We start from the raw sequence: 10,074 nt of genomic DNA on the forward strand, positions 1-10,074 counted from the left end.
CTTTAATTAACTCTTTAATTACTAGACATCCTTTCCTGGTGCTTTTTTTCAGTGCCTAGAGGAAAGTCTCATCTCTTTCAAGCTGAAATCCATGTATCCTGACTATCAAATTGAGCTGTGTTTCTGTATTGCCCTGCGTGCCATCCTGCCTTCAGCATGTGACAAATGTCACCTTTTGTCAGTTGAAACTGCAGGTAATTGTGTCCTGGGTCTGAAACTTCCATTGCATGTCAGGTCTGAAGTGGTCCAGTCTAGAATGGAAGACAGCGCTATCATTTTTGCACAATAGGATGGCATTTTTGAAATGTAAAGCACAAATACACTGCTTCAGCAAATAGTGTGAACAAATTTGAAAAGCAGTTCTAAGCAGCTAATGTGGTTTTTAACCTCCAGGTTGGACAAAGACCCTCCTTTTCATCTCACACACCTGCCTCTGCATGCCCTTGCTAGTATCATCTCTTCTTCTTTGACACATGTCCCAGTCTGACTCCACTGAAGTCTGTAGGGGTTTTGGCACTGACTTTACACATGTGTTTGTATTAACATCCTGCCTCAGAATCAGTACAACTGCCTGTCCTAAGCTTCGCTTTCTTCCAGATAATGAGAAAATTTGCATTCTCCGAACATTCAGATGTGCTTTTTTTTAGTGGCTTCTTAATTAGTTCATTGATTAGATGTATTCAAAGGCCATCATACTTTGTTTGCTCTTTCCTTACTCAGTGTGCACAGGCTCCTTGGTGTATTTACATTTTGGAATCTTCTCCTTATAGGGTTGTCAAGGGAGTTTTGTAGTGTCTGAAATCCAAGTGTGACTGCTGTTGATGCATCTAATTTTTGCACTTCACAGTTTTTTGCTCTGTTAATTGTATTGCTGTAGCTATGTCCACATAGGTGGAAAGTATTTTTGCCCTTAATGTACTTTTACAGAGCAATACATTTCACTTTTGGTTACCCTGTCCTGATTTTTTTTCTAAATAACCTGCAACTAATATCTCTTATAAACTCTAATCTCCATGGGGCACTCTCTTATGTTGCATGTTTAAAAAAGAAAATGGTCAAGTAACATGTAGGTTCTAATTAAAAGGATATATTAGTACAACACTAAAAATTTGTCAATAAGCTTTGAAAATTTTGTGCTATGTTCAGGACTTCCCCCTTGTCCCCTTTTCTTCGTGCAATGAAGGAAGCTGTAAGTAGTCTTTAAAGATGTTTTGTTTTTTTAACTCGTAATTTCTTAACAACTCTTAGTGAAAAATATCTGGGAGTTGTTGAGGATAGTTAATTTCATGCTTGTTGACCCTTTAGTAGCTGTTGATTTTGATCAAAGTTAAAATAAAGAGCTTTTATATGTGTTGCTCATGTTTTTCCGCTACTTTTTGGTTTTCCCACTTTCAGTTCTGGAGCGTGTGATGTCATTTCCCTGGTTTTCTAGGTGGCATCTTTCAGTCCTTTAGTCAACACTGAGTTTCTTTACCTGTCATAGGACAGGAAAGATGGTAAAAGTAAAATATATTTTTCTGCTATAAGCTTCCCCCAATATATATGTATTTGTTTGAATTTTAAACCTCTAATTAATTTACACACAATGGTTTTCTTATAATACAGGATGTTTTACTCTTTTTATTAAAAAACAAAACCCAAACAAACTAAAAAAGAAGTGGCAATTAAACCATAAGTTAAGATTTCAAGTCCTCCTGACTTTAGTAAGACTGGTCTGTTTTCATATTCTGCATACAGAGAAATGGACCGAGATGAGAGGTTGTAATGGGTAAGTTTCAATTTGAAGCTTAATTTTGGGTAGAAGTGTACTGTGAGGGAAAGACTTGTGTGGAGCACATTGTGGAGAGAGCAAACAGCTAATCTCATGTGGAATAACCAAGGGGCTGCTTTATCTTTTGTTATTCCTCTATAATCCATTACTATTACTTATGGAAATAATGTAGGTAAGACATTGAAATTTGAACACGTTTAGGCCTTTAATATCACCCTCACTTTTGAAGGCTATGCTATCACATAATCTTCTTGGTTATTTTTTTCATAACTCCTTTTTTTTAAGCTTTCTCTAACACAGGTAAAGCTCCCACCTATAAGCCCTAAATATCCAAGCAGAATGCCAACTGTTCCTACAAACAAGGAATTTAGTGGAGCAAATAAGATTTCCTTCCCACCTGTGTAAGTAGTACACTTAGGAAACCATTAAACATCTAAGCCTGCAACTATTCGTGCGTACATGTAAAATTGCTCCTTGTGAAATTGCAGGAATTAGTGGATATGTGTATGGAGATTGTAGATCTTTATTGCTGCTAAACTTGCTATCATGTGTCATGCTAAAATAGTTTTAAAAGCACCTAAAGCAACTAAAATAACGGTACTTTAATTCGTATAAGAAAGTTATTTAATATAACTTTGCATTAGGAAAACTAAGCATAGAGTTGCATGTCTTCATGTAGCAGACTTTTATGGTATTCTAAATTGTCTGGGTTTTTTCTTATTGCCAGTGAACAGGTGAAAATGATAATCTACATTGTTAGTTCTGTAGATGTAGGTTACAGAGACACAAGTAGGACTGACACATTAAGGAAAGATGTAAACTGTAGCCTGTGTAAGGTCAGACACAGTAAAAGTACTGTAATGAACACCTGGAAGAGGTGTTTTAAGCAAATTTTTATGTCATGTCAGATGTGATGTAATCACATCATCAGCTGTGTGCACAGCTGAATTGTTTCTGAATACTTTGTCTTAGAAATTTATTGCTCAGTCATCAGTAATCCCAGTATGTTTTAGAACTATGTTAATGCTGCCAAATAAGTAAGTACATTGTCAAATGAATTAAAGAGAAAATTTGTGACAAAATTTCACTTTTGTGCACCACAGAATGAGTACTCTCAGCCTTTTTTACTTGCATATTCTTTGTGGGATTTCCCTTTGGCACTTTTTGTCTTTAAGACCAGAACTGTGTAAGTATTATACACGTAAAATTCCAATGAAAGAGATGGCTCTTCTCATGTAAATGTACACGGTACTAAATAAGGCATAGTTGTCTGCTTTTGTTTGTTTGTTTTTGGTTTTTCTTCTTAGATGATTACATGTAGAATATCTGTTTTCTTATTTATAAATAAATTATAAGGCTATAAATGGTTATATTTGAAAATTAATGTTATAATTAGAAATATATTATAAAATAATAAAATTTTATTAAAAATAAAATGTTACCCTCAGTCCCCAGTTTTGTTTACTTTTGCTTTTGTTTTCCTTTAATATATTTGTATTTACAGGCCTGCTCAGAGAAAAAGTGAAGCAGTAAACTTTAGCAAATTAATAAGCAATGGCTATGGGACTGACTGGTTTTGGCAGTGTACTGGATGGGAAAGAAAGACTGAAGAAACACCAGAAGTTAGTGAGCACTCCAAAGGTAATGTTATTGAAAGATTTTTTTTTTTAAATGAGCTGGGCTCTCAAGGTAACAGCAGAGGGCAGCCTCAATATTTGTGTGGCTCTCGGAATATGGTGAGACACACTGAATTGTTGTGCTTAGTTTACAATACCCTATGACCAGCTAAAGAAAGGAGTGCTCCTGTTTGTAGGCAGCGAAGGCAGGCACTTTCATGGATTTTTTTCATCTCTACAATTGCAGTAGGCTCTGTTCCAATCCAGGGGCTTCTCTGTGATGTGTTTCTGTAAAATGCTGCAGAGACACAGCCATCCTGCCTAAATTTTAGCAGCCTGTAAAATATTTGTTGCCTTTTTGTTATGAATATTCCTTTGCTGTCACACTTTGCCCTTAATATTTTTCTGAAAACTTCCATCACAAGTGTCATTGATACTTGTCTTTAAGAAATAGACCACTATTCATAGAAATTTGTCAAAATAAATATATGCACATTGTTGAGGGCAGTGGAACTGCAACAGTTTAAGAGAAAAAAGTTATCCAATGTTCACCTATGCTTTCAAACCTTACTTTGTCATGCACAATAGCAATAGCTAGGAAAGACATCACTTGAAAACACTTTAATATAATGGTTAAAGGGTGGGAAAATTCCCCTTACTTCTGTCAAAGACCTTTTGCTTTGGTAACTGTGGTGGCTATATCAGTTTTCTATAGCAATCTTTGGAAATGCTATTGGATCTCCCATTGCATGCACCAGATTTTTTTTTATTTGTATCAGGGAATCCTTTTGTATACACTGGGAATTGTCATGATTCCCTTGACCTTGATATATTAATGTATGAAAATCTTAGAGGCCAGATATTTTAATTTATCTGACGCTTCACCTCTGTCTGAATTCATCTTTGTGTCTTCCATTAATGTATCTACAGTAATTTTTTTTTTTTTCGGTGTGCAAAACCTCTTCTTCCAGGTGAGTATCAGAAGAAAACAGAGAACTAGAGGTTGTGGGGTTTTATTCAGAAGAAAAAATGCCATAAAACTGGGGCATGAAGCCAGATCTTGGTCTGGATCTGAAAAAGAATGCGTAACCTTAGAAGCCACTCTTGAAGCTGACTTAAGTATCCAAGCTCTGACCATGCAGAGGATTCTGCTTTGCGACGCTCAGTGACCCAACAATTCAACTGTGTAGTCTAAAAGTGCTCCTCCTCAGCATGAAAGGAAACCTTGAATATTCTTCTTTTCAGATTCTATTTAAATTTCTTGTGTGCTGACATTTTTATTTCCCATTACTGTGAGTAAAATTAAAGGATTTGGGATTTCAAAATCCCAATTTCGTTAATTTGGTGATAGTTGATTTCTTTAATGTGTGTGCCTCTAATGAGACATTTGAGATATTCAGAAAACCTGAAGATTTTTCAGAGTAATCATGAAATTGGTTTGGTTATACCACTTAGGCAATAGAGAAAACAAGTAAAGGTGCAGCGTAAAGGCTGCTGAAAAGTCAGTGTGCTGCACAGATTGATTTATAGATACATCTAATTCTTGACTTGCTTTTCTTTTTCAAATTTTCCCATAACATGACAGCTGCTTTGCTTCTATTGCCTTTGTTTGCAATCATAGCTATTCTGATTGAGATTGGTTCTGTATCTCAGTGTAAAAGGAGATTGCTTTTAATGCTCTTAACAATGTGGTTTCATTCAGATGTGTACCTTCATTCAGTTTTGACCTTGTCCTTTTCATTCTTCCAGGTGATTGTGGAAGGTAGTGTTTTTACTTTTTTCCCACTTGTATAATTTTGTCTGTTCATCCAAAGCAATTGGCAGCATGAGCACCTTGCAGCTCCCTTTTGAGACGGAGCTTTCTCTGTTCTCACTTGCACAGAATAAGTCCTAGACACATCAGGCAGGAGATACAACCCATTCCATATGTAAATCTATAATCCCTTTGTTTTGGGATATAGATTTGTATCATACTGCAAATTTCTTAGGTAGCTTTTTATCTTTTTAATTCAAAATTAAAAGTACTGGAATTTATATGCATTTTGACATGAGGGAGAAACCAAAAATTTTAGCTGACCTTTTTATTCTTATGGTTGAAGTTATTCTGTAAGCTTTAATCTTTTTTTTTCTATTGCAGATTCAGAAGGATCTGAAACACCACCTGGAAGCAGTGAGTTAAAGCCACCATTTCAGGGATCTAATAAGTAACTTGAAAGATGGTTGGGGAAACTAAAGCCTTGTATTGCTTATATAGTCCACTATTTACATGTTGGCTAGATTATTTTTGTAATTTAACTCAGCCCTGATTGAGAAGTTTGTGAGATGGATGAACTTCACTGGGCTTGATTACAGAAAATTTTAAAGAACAGGCAACAGCTGTTGGTGCTTAGTCCTAGACTTTTCCTTAATATAATAAACAAAATAAAGCAAAACTGAGGTTTTCTCCTGCACAAGACTCATGCTGCTTTGCTGTTCTCAAACGGGGTTACCATATTGCTGCTGACTTGGCTAGACACAGGCATGCTATCAATGTGTCCAAATCAGCAAGTTTCTTCAGTTAAGTACAGCTGTACTCACGAGCTGTGCCACAAAGAAAGGTGGAGGGGAACTGTGTGGTATGGGATGAAATGTAAATAGTAAGAATTGAACTGGTGTGGATACTTGCAGTAAAAAACTCAAGCCTTCACTGAAAAGACTGCTTCTTTATGCCAAAAGCTCATTTATTTAGACCAGATATTCAGCTTTCTATGACACTTCTCGTGCTGTGCCTACTGCACAAGAACTAGTTGATCAGTCATAGTGTTCAACCACATAATTAAAGACCTGGTGGCATTTCCTGTTATAGTCTTGTTGTATAGAAGCTGAATTGTTGGTTAAACAGCTACATGGGCTCAGCTATCTATTGTGTCCACACTTTCAGCTGTTAAATAAAAAAATTATCTATCCTGAATTCTTGACCGCAACAAAAATTTAATATGCCAGATTACTGTGTTTATTCATACCAGCAAAAGTTTGTACTTTGAAATAGCAATGTATGGAAGTTGTACTTTAATATTTTGAAAAAGTTAACATACACTGATATTTCAACAGTTGCTATTTTATCTACTTGGTTTAAGATATATCTGTGAAATCTTATTAATAATTAAATATTGATTATAAAGTCCACTAGAAAGTGGATGCAATTTCATTACTATGTTTTTTGCTGATACTATGAAAAGTGAACTGGTAATTTTAGAATTTCCTCTTCAGATTGCATTCAATGCATTTTACACCTTTGAATCCAAGTCCTTAAAATTCTAAAATTTGTTACTAAATGTAGATTTCTTTGAACAGAATGTTTAGAGGATTTGGTTTAATACTGCTCTTCTTTAGAACTTTGATGTAAAAATTGATTAGAAATAGGTAAACCATTACTAATCTGAACCCTCACAATTTTCAGCAAACATTTGCAGAAATTTTGCTATTGATGTTGTTAGACTCAGCACCTGAGTCCATCTTTTCTGTCCTTTCTTTTGAACAATTCAACTAAGTTGTATTTAAAAAAAAAAAAAAGGCTAAAACATATGCAAATGCTTAAATGTACAGTTATTGGCTAGTCAGAAATTTTTTCTAAGTACAAAAAAGCTTACATCAAGCTGTAACTGTAGGAGTGAGATTACTTACCTTGTATCTGTCTTCACTTACAATTTGTGTTGTGGATTATGTCCAGATACATTGAAACCATTCATTTTGCTGTGAAGGCAGAGCTTTTGGGGAAAACCGGTTTTCTAGGCTAGCGCATCAGGGGATGCCAGAGTTGGAGCTCGTAGCATTAAAACCTGACCAGTTGTGGTGAGTTGACTTTGACTGGACACCAGGTGCCCGCCAAGCCTCTCTATCACTCCCCTTCCCAGAAGGACAGGGAAGAGAAAATAAGGTAGAAAACAACTCATAGGAGTGACTCCAGTGAAGGGCAACCAAGCTGGTGAAGGTTCTAGAGAGCAAGTCCTTTGAGGGGTGGCTGAGGGAGCTGGAGTTGTTTAGCCTGCAGAAAAGGAGGCTCAGGGGTGACCTTATCACTCTCTACAACTGTCTGAAACAAGGGTGTAGCCAGGTGGGGGTTGGTCTCTTCTCCCAGCCAACCATCGACAGAATGAGAGGAAACAGCCTTAAGCTGTGCCAGGGGAGATTCAAGTTGGACATCAGGAAGAATTTCTTCACTGAAAGGGTAGTTAAGCACTGGAATTGGCTTTCCAGGGAAGTAGTGGAGTCACCATCCTTGGAAACATTCAAGAAACAACCTGTACATGACAGCGCTATGGTTTAGTTGACAAGGTGGTGTTCAGTTGAAGGTTGGACTTGATGATCTTGGTGGTCTTTTCCAACCTAAATGATTGCCATTAATGTGTAGTCAGCTTTCCTTAGTCAAGCCAAGGAGATGTTTGATCTGCACTGTTGGTCAACTGAGTCTGAATGGATCACAGTTTGAACACTGTGAGTTAGAATATTAACAGGCTGAGATTTCTCTTCACAAGAGCAGGGGGGTGATCCTGGAATCTGTTTGTGCATTCAGAATAACAGAGCTGCAGCAGACACATAACTTGCCTGTTCCCCAAGGGACATGGAGTCAAAGTGGTGTAACAAATCAAAAAGCTCCAGCTGAACCCAAGGATGGAAGTGTGCTGCTTCAATTCACCTTATCCCAGTAATCACGTTGTTCTATTTACTTCTGAGTCAATGCAGTCATGCAGCTGTCAGTTTTCAAAGTCATCAGCAGTTCCATGTAAAAGCAGTGGAAGCTTCTGGTTTTCCATTTCTGTTTTTCAGAGAAATGCCAAAGTCAAAAGCTGGGTGCTTATTACAAAATCTAGCCTTATTGTTTTAAATGCTGAAACATTAGTTTCATTGTCTTGTGCTCTATTTCTGCCCTGAATGCCTTTAAGTAGTGAGATGATTTTTTTTTTCTGAATACTGATTGCTTTGCAAGCCCAAAGATAAAACAAAAGTGCAGTTACATTTTATGAATTGCATCCAAGTATACTGAGTATGTGAATGTTTCTAAAAGAGAATTCTGGATAAAGATTTAACAATAACTTGGCAGTTTAGTGACCAAAGGATAATTTTCCTTTTATATACAAGCATTTCACTGTAGTGAAGTCTAATATATACCTAATATATGTCTAATATATAATTCTAACCACTTCTATCTTTTTGGACTGGACTAAAATATAAACATGGTTTCTTCTCTGAAGATAATTTTTCAGGATGTAGTTACATATTATGCTGTAGTCTGGGAGAAAAAAGCTAGAAATAGAAATATAGAAGTTCAGTCTTAGCACATTTTCTCCTTCTATTAATAGTTGTAATGATACAAAACATCCAGAATAACTGAAGAATCAAAATGCAAGTGGGTAAAACAGCTGCACTGAATTATTTGACCAATTGACTGTAAAAATGTTTTATGGTAAGCAGAAGGGAGAATATGTTTGCTTATGACAGACAGCCTTATTCTCCATAGCTCAGATTTTCAGCCATGCAATAGAAAAACCTGAAAATGGACACCAATTGCATATTGTTGTTATAGCCCCAGTATGTAGCTGTGCATTTTTCACCCTTCTAAACAACATTAGTATCCTTCCCACTGAAATACAAAATGGAAAGAAAACCCAAACGCTACAAAACCGGGAAGCTAAAAGGACATTTAAATTTTGCTAGTGATAACTGAGAGCAAAGGTTACTACCAATTATTAGATACATAGAAATGCATAATTTATTGAACATTTCAGACAAGGTTACAATAGTAACCTTATTATTTACAAAAAAGCAATTTACACTGCTTATTCTCTTAACATATAGCTGAATAGAAAACCTCCTGAAAGCCCAAGCAGACTTTTCAGAGAACCCTGAGATGAAGGAGTAGGTAATACTCCTGTTTAAAGGAAAACTTTCTTCCACAGAATTAAACACTCTTCTAAGGTGCTTGTTCAATACTATAGCTTGGAAGTCTTGACAAATATTTAAGGAACAGGAAAATGGAAGATGGATTAGGAGGCTGTCTTTCTGTTTCATCCATTGGGAATCTAAATAAGCTGAACAGGTGACATTTTTCTGAGTTTGTTGAGCAATTCCTCTTGCATGTCGTTCACACCTAGAAATGCATCGGTGCAAGGGATTTCTCTCTCTTATATTCCCATACAAAGTCCTTTGGTGTGAGACAGGATATGAATAAATGTTAGTCTAAATGCCCAGTGAATGATTTTGTAATAAATACGTCTCAGTAATGCCTTGTGCCTAATGTGTTTACTGTCCTGAGGCACAGAAAGTTCTCTACCAAGAAGGTTTTAGTTGCTTTGTCTCCCAAGTATTCCCTACTATGACAAACTACAGTGTGGTTTTGGTGCGAAAAATTATTTTTGAAAGAATATTGCAGGATTGTGGGTTTGATGTTTTCAGTTACTATATGAAAGATGTTAAATTTACTCTTCCAGTAGCCGAAGCCATCTCTGCTCTTTTCTCGCACCGTGTTTGCCGTGCCCAAATGCCCATAAGAGCGGCCACACGGTGTGCGCGCACCGACACACACAAGGGCAGACATAGGCACCGACCCGACTCCGCCCTCCTCGGCGTGCCGACACCTGCGTGTGTATCTGTATCAGTATATCTGTATCTGTATCTCCACGATAAGGTCCTCCCGAGCGCCCGTGCCCT

General features: G+C 36.7%; 1 protein-coding gene across 1 annotated transcript in view; it reads left to right on the forward strand.

Annotated features, from left to right (window-relative positions):
- Window positions 1–5,536: 5,536 nt before the first annotated feature.
- UPP1 (uridine phosphorylase 1) overlaps window positions 5,537–10,074 on the forward strand; it is a 17,002-nt gene continuing 12,464 nt past the window's right edge. The window contains exon 1 of the mRNA XM_017738777.1: window positions 5,537–5,557. The gene's annotated coding sequence lies outside the window, so the exon portion shown is untranslated. The remainder of the gene's footprint in view (window positions 5,558–10,074) is intronic.

The sequence above is a fragment of the Corvus brachyrhynchos genome, unplaced genomic scaffold (assembly GCF_000691975.1).
Source record: "Corvus brachyrhynchos isolate BGI_N302 unplaced genomic scaffold, ASM69197v1 scaffold23, whole genome shotgun sequence".
NCBI classification, from domain to species: Eukaryota; Metazoa; Chordata; class Aves; order Passeriformes; family Corvidae; genus Corvus; species Corvus brachyrhynchos.